Below are 14,873 nucleotides of genomic sequence, written 5' to 3'. Positions count from 1 at the left end.
TGTTTTCCACACACACAGCTACGTGTAGCCTACTTGGACACCGGGTCCCCACATTTCCCAATCTCCCACGCCAAATAGCCGGAAGCCACAGGGCTCTTCAGAAGGCTCTATTTCCCTACGTGGGAGCATTGTGATCCATAGGTCTGTATTTACATGTACATTGAACAACAAAGCAGCTATACGGTGTGTTTTGTTGTATCTGTATAACAAACAAAAAAATCAACTATGGCGGTGACTGGGAAAGAATGTTTGTTTTCCCCAATTTGTGGTTGAGGGAAATTCTTATCGCCTTGGACTATGGGGATTCCAATACTAGAATGGACATGAACCTTTTTATGATGGGATAAAAGGTCAGTCATTTTGGTCAGGGAGTTGTCAACCATGGTTTGCCACTTCTGTGATCAAATATTGTGTAAAACAATGAATTTGAATAATTAATCTGCACTGCATGTTTGTTAGCTAGCTTGCCAGCCAGTTTTAGAGGAATGATTCCATACATTTTTCTAATTTACTGCCAATATGCCAACATTCCATCCAAACAATGCAGTCAATCCACTGGCTGAAATCAGTTGATGATAGGACCGAGACAAGTTGTAAAAGCAACAAGAACTGATATTGTATCATACAATAGCACTCACAGCTTACTAAGAAAACACATATTTATGGTAATTTATGGTCTGTTTACATATATTGTAAAGGCTATTTTAGCATCCAAACCTCATGTCTATTACAAGATCACCTTCACTAGTTCTTAACGTAGCTTCTAATAAGAATGTGTTTAAGAGACATGCTTCTCTGTCATAAAGAGAGAAGTCCGTACGTCTGCCACAGTCAGAATGTTGCTCCCTCCTAAACATATCCCAGTGTTAATCAAATATATTTATAAAGCCCTTTTTTTACATCATCCAAGCCAAGGCTACTTACTTACTTGACTTTTTACATCAGCAGTTATCAAAGACCCAGATACAGGCAGGTGCCATCCAACCCAAACCTGCAAACCATCATCATCATCATCATCATTCAGTGCTGGATAATGGAGATGGCATTTGGGCCCAGCAGAGGGCACTGTAGCCTTGGATTCAATTTGAGGTGACTGGCTGTAGTATACAGATCTAGGATCTTAATTTGAGACAGTTTTCTACCGCATGAAAATAATCCTGCAGGAACAGGAAATGTGAATTATTACGTGGATTATGATTCATTTCAATTTTGAAACATTTTCCGGAAGTGAGTATCGAGTCTGAAATGTTTTGCATTGCAGGAAAGTTATCCTGCAACAGGGTGATCAAATTATGATCCTACATCTGTGCCTCCATTTCTGTGGGAATTGAACCCCAGTAATCTAGTTGTGTGACATCTACCCTCTTACAAATCACTTGTTGGGGCTGCCATTCATTGATTGTCAGTTCCCTTATCATGTATGTGTGATCACAATGCGTCTGAAATACGTTTCCATGATGCTCAAAGGGCTCACCAGACCCATTTTGTGTATAGCCTACTCTACCTGTAGTGAAAAATAATGGGGGGAGAAACCCTGCTTTATTGTCATTGTAGGCTATAGCTTTTGATGTGCAGCCTTGACCAACATGGATTTATTACATACAGCTGCTGCTGCTGTTTTTATGTGAAAAACTGGATTAATCCCCCCCCTGTTCTCTTTCTCTCTGTGGACAGGCCCAGCGAGAGTTGTGGTTGATGTCAAAAATTAGGTTAAAACCTCTTTATTCCTCTGACCCTTTCACAGATAAGCGTCTCTGATGGTCTTTTTTCCCCTTCACTCTGTTCTGTGGTGCACAGAATTCCGAGGTTTCTCTCTCCCTCTCTCTCTCTCATCCCGAGGATTATCTGTAAAATGCACAGCCGTAAGGCTTACAATCCTCTTTACTTTGGGGCTCTGTTTTCATCTGAGGTCCTCCACTGGCTACTCTCAGTATTTGATAACATTTTTCTTGAACAACTTCCCCTTAAGAAAACCTTACTATGGCTAGTTGTCTGTTATGACTGAGAGTGTTTTCTAGTATTGACAGCAGGGGAGGGCTGCCTTCAACATCATTCTCCCAACACTTGTAATCATTCTCGTCTTGACAGCGTTCTTAGATTTTTTTGTGTCAGTGTGGGAGGATGAGGATGTGAGTGTGTGTTGGCTGCTGTTGGGGTTTTCAAATACCAATGTCAGGTCTCATTAGTTGAGAATGCTGATCCATCCTTTAAAGGAGGTTAATTGCTCATCTCAAGCCTAGAGGTGCTAACCCTCTCTCCATCTCCGTCTCTCTCCTCCTCCCTATTTGTCCCATCCCACTCTCCATCTCTTTTCCTATCACTCTCTCTTTCCCTCCCTTTCTCCATCTCTCTCCGCCCCCTCTCTTTTCCTTTCTCCTTATCTTTCCGTCTGTCTCGCTTTCCATCTCTTGCTCTCCATTTCTCCATCTCTCCCCCTCCTCTTACTACCTACCTCCTTCCTCTCCCACCCTCTCCATCTCTCTCTACCCCACCTCTCTCTCTTCCTCCCTTTCTCCCCTCTCCCCCCCCTTCCCCCTCCTTCTCTCTGGGTCCGGGAGTATATGAGCTCATCTGTGAGTGCAGAAAATAGAGAAGAGAATCCCCCTCAGTGAGGCCTCCTGTGATTTGAGGAGGAGAATCCTCTGAGTGTTGGGCTTTCTTTGATTTGTGAGGGATATACTTTGATGTTACGCGGATACCCTTTGAGACCACCGAATAAAATGAGGATTTGCAATTTATGTTCCAGATGCCCCCCTCCCCCCCAACCGTATTTTCGTTATTAATACGTTTATTTTTTGCCCCCTCCAATTTCAGAATTCACTGCACATTTGATGTGGTTCTGCAGTAAGAAAAAGCATCACAATAAACTGTCGTAGTGCGATTTATACCTCAGTTATATCTTCCTCATGCCTCAGCAGCAATAGCCTTCCGGTGGAGGGTGTTTAGTGGTCCGCTTAGCCACAGACTGATAAGACGTTGGCAGCCACTTGAAATCAATTGAGCCATGCCTTTACCCCTCCTTATAAGTCCCCAGTGATGCATCCCCAGCCACAGCCCAGCCCCGTTCCAGCCCCATTAATGTATGATTAGGCCAGGCGTGTAGAATGGACCAGCCATTGAAATAGCAGAGGCTGACATGTCACATTTGATAAGACCTGGAGATCTGGTATATATTTGAACAACTGCCTTCTCTTTTCCAGGGAGCGCCTCTGCTCAATGTTTCATGGGTTTATTTTCATTCCGTGGCCCTTCTGTCGCCTGAGATTTGCTGCTCTCTCTGACAGAGCAGGCAGGAAATGTGTGTTTGTGTGATCGTGGCTCGTTGAGGTGTGATGGTGTACACTCACATACTGTATGCACACACACTCACATCATTTCAACATACAATATTGACGTAGACAATATGGACTCCCACTACATACACACACCCAATGCAAGGTGGAATTGTTGCCCATGTGCACTGGGCACACATGGTTGAGACATGTTGACGAATCCCAGCACACACACTCCAGCCTGCGGCATGGAGTCATCCTAAGCACACATGGACACGCACTTCCTTAGAGGCGTTTCACATTTAGCCGGCTGATAGCTGAGTCATATCCGTGTTTCTAGATGACATTGTGACTGATGACCAGTGATAACCGATGATCAACGAGCCCTCCGACAAAAACCAGGTTACAACCTGAGCTGGCCAATAAGAACTCATCTTTTCGCGTTTCGTATACAAGACGTTAGGCTACGGTGTGCCCTACTGAACGCAATCCTGATGTTTATCCACAATGAACTGAGACTGAACACACGTGTAAAGAAATCAGTTATTTTACAGTGCCTTAACAAATGTGTTGCTACAGAGACCTGTACAAGGCGTAGTGGTAAGAGTGACACTGTCTGCACCACCCTCTATCTAGTGAGAAAGTTGCCCCCTTATTCTGTTTGTCACTATGGTTACCACCCCTGGGTACCTTCAGAAGAAGATGTGATGATGATGGTGGGGTGGTTTGCCCTAGGGCCCCTCTCCTCTGTGGGTGTGTGTGTGCGTATGTCAGCCCCAGAACCCTCATCACGCTTCCCCTGACCTCTGTCACCTACCCCGGGGACTCGCCAGCCAGCCAGGTGAGAAAAGCACGCAACTGGAATAAAAAGGACTATGGTCTATTTGTGTCCGTGTGTACGGTCCCTGGAGCAAGGTTGTGTGGTTATAATGAATTTTCAACAAAGACCCTTCACACCGATGAGCAGATCTGTCTGTATATTTTAGAAGCAGCACTGCAGCAGTGTCCTGTTGGGTTGTTGATCAATGCCCTGACAGGACAGAGAATTCAGGGGAGACATCAGGTGTGCACTTGAGATTGTCATGCTTTCTGAGACTGGACTGTGTCTATGGACTCCTATGGGGACACCTGGATGCTATATGACAAGGTTATTAATGACACACCAAATTGAAGGACACATTCCTAGGTTGTCTTCATCGCTTGTCTTGACGCCCAGAGAAGTGTTCAATAGCTCGGCAGCCGCATGAATATGATGCGGAAGATGGTATCTGCTTCTGCGACTGCAATAAAGACAACCGGGAACACGACGAAAGACGCAAAGACTTCAAAGAGCGCAGCTTTTCCCTGTAGCTCTTCAATGTCTCTGCCATTGACCTCCTGCTGCTCTTTATATTCTCCTCCCAAACGTGAAACACAACAACAATTTATTTACGGGAATGAATCGGCACACGCTCCATTAGCGAACTCTGACGGAGAGCGAGCGTCACGTTCAGGAGCGTGCAACTTGGGAGTCTAAAAATACCTTCATTGATATGTAACTGGAGTGAATCAAAGAGTACTCCATGCCCCAGTGAGCTTCTCATCCTTTTCTAATTAAGGTTTCCTCCTTTTTTTGGTGCATGGAGGTTTTAAAGGTAGGTACTTTCTCCTCCTCCTCCTCCTCATGTCTGAGACGGTTGTTGTCTCACTCAGGCCCTCTGCTCATGCATAGTGACAAGGAAGAAAAAAAAGATTCCCCCCCTTGGGGCCTTCTGGATAATTGTTGTTACTTTGCCCAGGGGCTGGGAGGATCTGGAGGATGGACAGTGATGGGGCGTCCAGGGGCTGGGAGGATCTGGAGGATGGACAGTGATGGGGCGTCCAGGGGCTGGGAGGATCTGGAGGATGGACAGTGATGGGGCGTCCAGGGGCTGGGAGGATCTGGAGGATGGACAGTAATGGGGCGTCCAGGGGCTGGGGGGATCTGGAGGATGGACAGTGATGGGGCGTCCAGGGGCTGGGAGGATCTGGAGGATGGACAGTGATGGGGCGTCCAGGGGCTGGGGGGATCTGGAGGATGGACAGTGATGGGGCGTCCAGGGGCTGGGGGGATCTGGAGGATGGACAGTGATGGGGCGTCCAGGGGCTGGGAGGATCTGGAGGATGGACAGTGATGGTGCGTCCAGGGGCAGCGAGGATCTGGAGGATGGACAGTAATGGGGCGTCCAGGGGCTGGGGGGATCTGGAGGATGGACAGTGATGGGGCGTCCAGGGGCTGGGGGATCTGGAGGATGGACAGTGATGGGGCGTCCAGGGGCTGGGAGGATCTGGAGGATGGACAGTGATGGGGCGTCCAGGGGCTGGGGGATCTGGAGGATGGACAGTGATGGGGCGTCCAGGGGCTGGGGGGATCTGGAGGATGGACAGTGATGGGGCGCCCAGGGGCTGGGGGGACCTGGAGGATGGACAGTGATGGGGCGCCCAGGGGCTGGGGGGATCTGGAGGATGGACAGTGATGGGGCGTCCAGGGGCTGGGGGATCTGGAGGATGGACAGTGATGGGGCGTCCAGGGGCTGGGGGGATCTGGAGGATGGACAGTGATGGGGCGTCCAGGGGCTGGGGGATCTGGAAGATGGACAGTGATGGGGCGTCCAGGGGCTGGGGGATCTGGAGGATGGACAGTGATGGGGCGTCCAGGGGCTGGGGGGGTCCGGAGGATTTAAAGTAGGGGGACGTCCAGGGGTGGGGGTTCTGGAGGATGGACAGTGATGGGGGTTCGTGTTTTTCGTTTCACAGAGACCACCATAAGTGTTTTCAAACATGGTTTCTTACTATGGGAAATGTGGCGTTTGAACACTTGCAGAATAGTGTGAGGTTCTCTACAGATATGTGTATTTCTTTTGCAAGCTATGTATATCCTTGCATCTTTTTCCCCTTGTATTGATTTAACCTTTATTTATTCAGGTTGGTCAATTAAGAACATACAGTATTCTCAATTTTCTACCTTTAGAACCTCGTAAGACAAAGATGGCCAAAATAGCCAGAACAAAGCACTAACCTTTGTACCAGTTCACAGCATTCTGCCACACATCGGGTAATAAAAAGAGACATCTGTTCGACGCTCTCTAGGTGTGTTAACGTGACGGTACACTCGAATGGGCTTTTGAGAAGTTTCTAGGACTACACAATCTGGTACAAGCAGACACTCTTGTTTCACCCTCGACCCTGCCCCCACTCAGAGCTTGTACAGTAAAGCAAGCCAAATGAGGGACATGATACAAATGCCGACAATAACCTTCTTCTGCGTCAAGCTTGTGTAATATATTATGAATGGTTGCCAATGTAAGCTCAGACATACAGTAGCCCAGAGAGCGCCGTCTGCAAATCACATCAAAGTTACTCTATTCTACACATAGCCACACCTGGTTTCAAATACTATTCAAAATCATTTCTCTGTGGTTGACTGCGCTTGCCTGGCTTAATGTACCAATAGAGCAGTCCCAAAACAGCTAGCTCCACCCATATGGCACGCCAGGCAGGCTAGAGAAACGCTCAAAGTATATTAGAACCAGGGACGGACTTAGTTATTTGGAGGCCCCTGTCTGAGGCATGTCTGTGGGTTTTATAGTAAAAATGCAAAAATGTATTACATTTTAATGTGCCATAAATACAACCAATCATGACGTTTTCATCAGATTGTCAAACAAATCACTTCAAAAAGTAGGCTACTTCTCTGCATGTTCATCCAAAATTATTCCAGCAAGCATCCAAACAGTGCAATGTGCACCCGCCAACTGTCCTTCAATTCGCAAGTGGCTGAAACGATCTCACCAGAGAAAGCATCAGAGCGAGCGAAACAGCAACCCTCTGTCTTACTATATGTAGCCCAAGTATCTGATGCTGTCTGGCCCAAAACTTGTACGACATGCCATTCTCTTTTCTCAGACAAATCAAAAAATTGAATCAAATTTTATTTGTCACATACACATGGTTAGCAGATGTTAATGCGAGTGTAGCGAAATGCTTGTGCTTCTAGTTCCGACAATGCAGTAATAACCAACGAGTAATCTAACCTAACAAATTCACAACAGCTACCGTATACACACAAGTGTAAAGGGATGAAGAATATGTACATAAAGATATATGAATGAGTGATGGTACAGAACGGCATAGACAAGATGCAGTAGATGGTATTGAGTACAGTATATACATATGAGATGAGTAATGTGTAGGGTATGTAAACATTATATTAAGTGGCATTGTTTAAAGTGGCTAGTGATACATGTTTTACATGTATGGCAGCAGCCACTCAATGTTAGTGGTGGCTGTTTAACAGTCTGATGGCCTTGAGATAGAAGCTGTTTTTCAGTCTCTCAGTCCCTGCTTTGTTGCACCTGTACTGACCTCGCCTTCTGGATGATAGTGGGGTGAACAGGCAGTGACTCGGGTGATTGTTGTCCTTGATGATCTATATGGCCTTCATGTGACATCGGGTGGTGTAGGTGTCCTGGAGGGCAGATAGTTTGCTCTGGAGAACCTTACAGTTGTGGGCGAAGCAGTTGCCGTACCAGGCGGTGATACAGCCCGATAGGATGCTCTCGATTGTGCATCTGCATAAGTTTGTTAGGGCTTTTGGTAACGAGCTGAATTTCTTCAGCCTCCTGAGGTTGAAGAGGCGCTGCTGCGCCTTCTTCACAACGCTGTCTGTGTGGGTGGACCAATACAGTTTGTCCGTGATGTGTACGCCAAGGAACTTAACTTTCTACCCTCTCCACTGCTGTCCCATCGATGTGGATAGGGGGCTGCTCCCTCTGCTGTTTCCTGAATCCACGATCATCTCCTTTGTTTTGTTGACGTAGAGTGTGAGGTTATTTTCCCGACACCACACTCTGAGGGCCCTCACCTCCTCCCTATCGGCCGCCTCGTCATTGTTGGTAATCAAGCCTACCACTGTAGTGTCGTCTGCGAACTTGATGACAGCATCAGAGACATGGGCTACGCGTACATCACTTCTGCCTCAACGACTCTCGCAGTATTGTCAGCAGCACCTGTCTTTTTACTAAAGAAATGTGTAATGTGTCCGCCTAGAGTCTAAAGGCTACTAAGCTAGCCTGGTCAAGACCCAGACTTCTCTAATACGGGTAAGCCTGTGGAAGTTCATGGCAGAAAAATGGCTAAATAGGAGTGGAGACCCGGTGTAAATCAGACGCCTCACTACATGTCAAACCAATCAGATGCCTTGCTTGGGCAGAGCTCCAATAGTGGTCACTAGATTAGTGTCATAGGTGCAACAGTACATGATTGTTTTATACAGTCTATGGTGAGGATGGCTGGGAAATTAGCTGATTAATGTTGCAAAGTAGGATTCGGAACAACTCTGCAAAATGGGTCCATCCCGGTCTGAAAACAGCACCGAACACGTAGCACCAACGGGCATGTAGGGAGAGGGTTGTTGAAATGTAGCATCCAATCCAAATCTCAGCCGGACCATTCAAACGGTTTTGCAATACAGAATTCTCCAGACCTCCAACGGAGGCGTGACAGGTACGTGATTTGGAGACATGTCAACGCGAGACTACTACTAAGCTAACATATGGAATTGTTTTAATATGGTCACATGAAGGATCATTTAGATATTTGATTTGGAATTTTAGGACCCCTGTAGAAAAAAATATATATTTGATGAATTTGGCCTTACTGCTATTAGCCCAACGCGTTGAATAACAGATTCATACATGGAAAAACAAATAGTACAAATTTTAATAAATAAGAAGTATGTTTTGTAGTGTCTGTCCTATATTTGAGAAATATAAGAAAGCTCCAAATAAAAAATCAAAACCAAAATTATTACTTGGAATTACCAGTATATCTTTAACATTGAAATGCCTTATTCACTTCTATTCATTTTTTTGGCCCGGTACTGGGTTACCTTCAGACGCGTCGCAAAAGGGATGCCACCATCGTGTTCTCGAGTCTCATCTTTCCATAGATGGGTCATATTCATATGTAGGCCAAACCATTCGGACGCTACAGACTTTTGCAAGAGAAGACATATTTTTGAGATGTCTCCTGGTCTGACAAACACCACAGTAGCTCTGCCACCCTCCGCCACAGATGTGGAAAGCCTACATCGGAGGATGCGGATGATTGAGACACAGCCCATGCACAATAGAGATAACATATCTCTAGTTTAAACAGACAGATTTTGATGGAGATTTCTTTATTGATTTTTATATATATATATGTTTCAATATATATTTTTATGCCCAGCTCATGAGGCCCCTTGATGAGGTAAGGCCTGAGGCCATTGCCTCTTCTGCCTAATGGTAAGCCTGCCAGTGATTAGAACCCAGGTCTGCATGAATCCACCACACGCTACGAGGCAAATCGTTAGGTTTGCTTTTCTGACTGACATCCTCCACATGAGCAGTAATTCGTCCAGAGCTGCGCTTCCTCGTTCGTGTACACTTGAGAGTCCTGACATCAATTAAGCCGTTCAACTTTCAATTCCAGGGTTATTTTAGCCATTCTGCTCCCAGATTAGTAGTTCAGTGTGTTTTTGTGTTAGTTCACTGGGTTGAAATACATTTCTCCACTAATTTAGTAATTGCTTGTGAAAGCGCTTTTTATCTGTGTTTTGGATAAGCCTGTGTAACAGCATCAGACAGTCACTACTATATACTCCAGGCACGATAGATTTCTAGGTGTTTTATCATTTTTTACTCTGCTGCAGCACACGGCTTTTGACATTTCTGGCACCGACAGTTGTCCTCACATGCAGGCTGCTCCACACATGGCCAAACAAAATATACTGAACAAAAGGCTAATACTGAACAAAAGGCTTTCGCTTGTTTTCATTTTTTTTTGTTATTGCCGAGCCATTAGTGCTTTTTGAGGTTGGTTCGGTTTCGGTTGGACTATTAAAAGATAATCACGGTTTGAAACGTTAAATGCACTATGCATTATGTGGATTGAATGCTGTAACAACACTTTTAAATATCAAATTCCCATGATGGTAGTGACTGCCCAGTACTGCTTATCAGTTATTAACCATAATGTGTTCACTTTACTTTACTTTACTTTAATCAAATATTAGTTGTTGTGTATATTACATTTGTTCTATTTGATGACTTTATTATTTCATTCCAAGTCCTCATCTCCATAGAGGTGCTGCCTATGCTGTCTGACAAAATCACTATTTTAATAGTTCTTCAAAGTAAATAAGGCATACTTTTATGACTGCTGAATACCAACTATCAATCACTTAGATCATGACATACCTCACGAAGCAACTGTTCTGCTCTCTATACCTCTCGATCAAGCATTCTATCTTTCTCACTCACTTTGTGTCTTCCCCACACTAAACTAACGTAGCAGGCATAAAAGAAACACAGACAGATAAGTAGGCGCACAATAGATTGGTCATTGTAGTTAATTACCACGTTTTCTACACTAAACTAGGTAGAATATTGGCCTGTTGGAAACTACAACTGCCTACTACATCACACAGTTCGGGCTTAATCGGGTTTATCTCTAGAGAACTGTGCAATATGCAGTATTGAGCTCACGGAGAAAAAAAAGTAGAACATAGAATTCAAATTGTTGAACTGACTTCTGTAACGCCGTTCTTCGTTTGTAGAAAGAGAGTCGGACCGAAATGCAGCGTGGTGGTTACTCATGACTTTAATGGAAAAAGTGACACATGAAATAACTATACAAAATACAAAACAACAAACGGAACGTGAAACCTAATTACAGCCTATCTGGTGAAACTACACAGAGACAGGAACAATCACCCACGAAATACACAGTGAAACCCCGGCTACCTAAATACGGTTCCCAATCAGAGACAACGAGAATCACCTGACTCTGATTGAGAACCGCCTGACTCTGATTGAGAACCGCCTCAGGCAGCCAAGCCTATACAACACCCCTACTCAGCCGCAATCCCAAATACTACAAACCCCAATACGAAAATACAATATATAAACCCATGTCACACCCTGGCCTGACCAAATATATGACGAAAACACAAAATACAATGACCAAGGACCCCCCCCCCCCCTAAGGTGCGGACTCCCGGACGCACCTCAAAACCATAGGGAGGGTCCGGGTGGGCGTCTGTCCATGGTGGCGGTTCCGGCTCAGGACGTGGACCCCACTCCATTAATGTCCTAGTTCCTCCCCTTCGCGTCCTGGGATAATCCACCCTCGCAGCCGACCATGGCCTAATAGTCCTCACCCAGAACCCCACAGAACTGAGGAGCAGCTCGTGACTGAGGGGCAGCTCGGGACTGAGGGGCAGCTCGGGACTGAGGGGTAGCTCGGGACTGAGGGGCAGCTCGGGACTGAGGGACAGCTCGGGACTGAGGGGCAGCCACAAACTGAGGGGAAGCCCAGTACTGAGAGAAAGCCCAGTACTGAGAGGAAGCCCAGTACTGAGAGGAAGCCCAGTACTGAGATGAAGCTCAGGTAGGTAGTAGGCTCCGGTAGATCCTGGCTGGCTGGCGGATCTGGAAGATTCAGGTTGACTAGCAGATCTGGAAGATTCTGGTTGACTGGCAGATCTGGTAGAATCTGGTTGACTGGCAGATCTAGAAGATCATGGCTGACTGGCAGATCTAGCTGCTCTATGCAGACTGGCAGATCTGGAAGAGACTGGTTGACTGGCAGATCTGGAAGAATCTGGTTGACTGGCAGATCTAGAAGATCATGGCTGACTGGTGGATCTAGCTGCTCTATGCAGGCTGACAGCTCTGACTGCTCCATGCAGGCTGACAGCACCCTGCAGACTGGCAGCTCCTTGCAGACTGGCAGCTCCTTGCAGACTGACAGCTCCTTGCAGGCTGACAGCTCCTTGCAGACTGACAGCTCTGACTGCTCCATGCAGGCTGACAGCACCCTGCAGACTGGCAGCTCCTTGCAGACTGACAGCTCCTTGCAGACTGACAGCTCCTTGCAGACTGGCAGCTCTGGCTGCTTTATGCAGACTGACAGCTCTGACTGCTCCATGCAGGCTGACAGCACCCTGCAGACTGGCAGCTCCTTGCAGACTGACAGCTCCTTGCAGACTGGCAGCTCTTTGCAGACTGACAGCTCTGGCTGCTTCATGCAGACTGACAGCTCTGGCTGCTTCATGCAGACTGACAGCTCTGACTGCTCCATGCAGGCTGACAGCACCCTGCAGACTGGCAGCTCCTTGCAGACTGGCAGCTCCTTGCAGACTGACAGCTCCTTGCAGACTGACAGCTCCTTGCAGACTGACAGCTCTGCTTGCTTCATGCAGACTGACAGCACCTTGCAGACTGACAGCTCCCTGCAGACTGGCAGCTCAGGCTGCTCCGAACAGGCAGGAGGCTCCGGCAGCGCTGTAGAGGAGGAAGGCTCTGATAGTGCTGAACAGGCGGGAGACTCCGACAGCGCAGGAGGGAAGGAAGGCTCTGATAGCGCTGAACAGACAGGAGACTCCAGTAGCGCAGGAGAGGAGAAAGGCTCAGACAGCGATGGAGAGGCGGGAGACTCCGACAGCACAGGAGAGGCGAGGCGCACTGTAGGCCTGATGCATGGTGCTGGCACTGGTGATACTGGAGCGAGGACACGCACAGGAAGCCTGGTGCGGGGAGCTGCTACCGGAGGACTGGTGTGTGGAGGTGGCTCTGGATAGACCGGACCGTGCAGGCGCACTGGAGCTCTTGAGCACCGAGCCTGCCCAAGCTTACCTGTCGGGCTTCCATCCGCGTCGCCGTGCTGCCTCCTCATACCAGCGCCTCTCCGCTTTTACCGCCTCTATTTCCTCCTTGGGGCGGCGATATTCACCAGGCTGAGCCCAGGGTCCTTTTCCGTCCAGTTCCTCCTCCCATGTCCAATTCTCCAAGAGGTGCAGCCTCTCCCACTGCAACTGCTCTTCACGATTAACAGGGAGAGTTGGCTCAGGTCTGACTCCTGACTCAGCCACTCTCCCTCTGAGCCCTCCCCCAATAAATATTTGGGGTTGACTTTCGGGTTTCGCTCTGCGCCGCCGTGTCTTTCTTTTCGACTCCATTCGCCTATAGCCCTCTTCGCACTGCTCCAACGAATGTTACCACGCCACTCGGTCCGTGTGTGGTGGGTGATTCTGTAACGGCGTTCTTCGTTTGTAGAAAGAGAGTCGGACCGAAATGCAGCGTGGTGGTTACTCATGACTTTAATGGAAAAAGTGACACATGAAATAACTATACAAAATACAAAACAACAAACGGAACGTGAAACCTAATTACAGCCTATCTGGTGAAACTACACAGAGACCGGAACAATCACCCACGAAATACACAGTGAAACCCCGGCTACCTAAATATGGTTCCCAATCAGAGACAACGAGAATCACCTGACTCTGATTGAGAACCGCCTCAGGCAGCCAAGCCTATACAACACCCCTACTCAGCCGCAATCCCAAATACTACAAACCCCAATACGAAAATACAATATATAAACCCATGGCACACACTGGCCTGACCAAATATATTACGAAAACACAAAATACAAAGACCAAGGCGTGACAACTTCTGTCAATGAATATATATATTTTTTTTACAGAAGAAAAACATACATTTCGGTTAACCTCTTGCTCCTACCTGACACGCAGGCGTCCCATCTAGACATCTGGAAATGCAAATGCGCTACACTAAATGCTAATAGTACTAGTTAAAACTCAAACGTTCATTAAAATACACATGCAGGTTATTGAATTAAAGCTACACTCGTTGTGAATCCAGGCAACGAGTCAGATTTTTAAAATGCTTTTCGGCGAAAGCATGAGAAGCTATTATCTGATAGCATGTAACACCCCAAAAGACCCGCAGGGGACGCAAACAAAATAATTAGCATAGTCGTCGCTACACAAACCGCACAAATAAAATATAAAACATTCATTAACTTTGACCATCTTCTTTGTTGGCACTCCTAGATGTCCCATAATCACTATTGGGTCTTTTTTTCGATTAAATCGGTCCATATATAGCCTAGATATCGATCTATGAAGACTGTGTGATAAACAAAAAAGAAGAGCGTCTTGTAAACGTCATTTTTTTAAATGAAAAAAGTCGACGATAAACTTTCACAAAACACTTCGAAATACTTTTGTAATGCAACTTTAGGTATTAGTACACGTTAATAAGCAATCAAATTGATCACGAGGCGATGTATATTCTTCAGCTGTCCGTCTGGAAATAATGTCCGGGTAAATCTCAACCAAAATATCCGGTCGGAGACTTGAACAAATGGCTTGTCTCTTCTTCGTTTGACCAAGAAACAAAGCCTAGGCAAATGACAAGACTGTTGACATCGTGTGGAAGCTGTAGGTATTGCAACCTCAGCCCCATTTATTGTGGTTCGCCTTTATCAATGCGTTGAAGTGGCGGATGGATATATTTCCATTTTCAGTGTTCAGATTTTCCTGCGCTTTTCGATGAAACGCACGTTCTGTTATAGTCACAGCCGTGATTTAACCAGTTGTATAAATGTCTGAATGTTTTCTATCCACACATACTAATCATATGCATATACTATATTCCTGGCATGAGCAGCAGGGCGCTGAAATGTTGCGCGATTTTTAACAGAATGTTCGAAAAAGTAGGGGGTAGGAGT

Source organism: Oncorhynchus keta, chromosome 15 (genome assembly GCF_023373465.1).
Source record: "Oncorhynchus keta strain PuntledgeMale-10-30-2019 chromosome 15, Oket_V2, whole genome shotgun sequence".
NCBI lineage: Eukaryota > Metazoa > Chordata > Actinopteri > Salmoniformes > Salmonidae > Oncorhynchus > Oncorhynchus keta.
The sequence above is the reverse complement of the archived record's forward strand: the minus strand, read 5'-3'. Positions refer to the sequence as shown.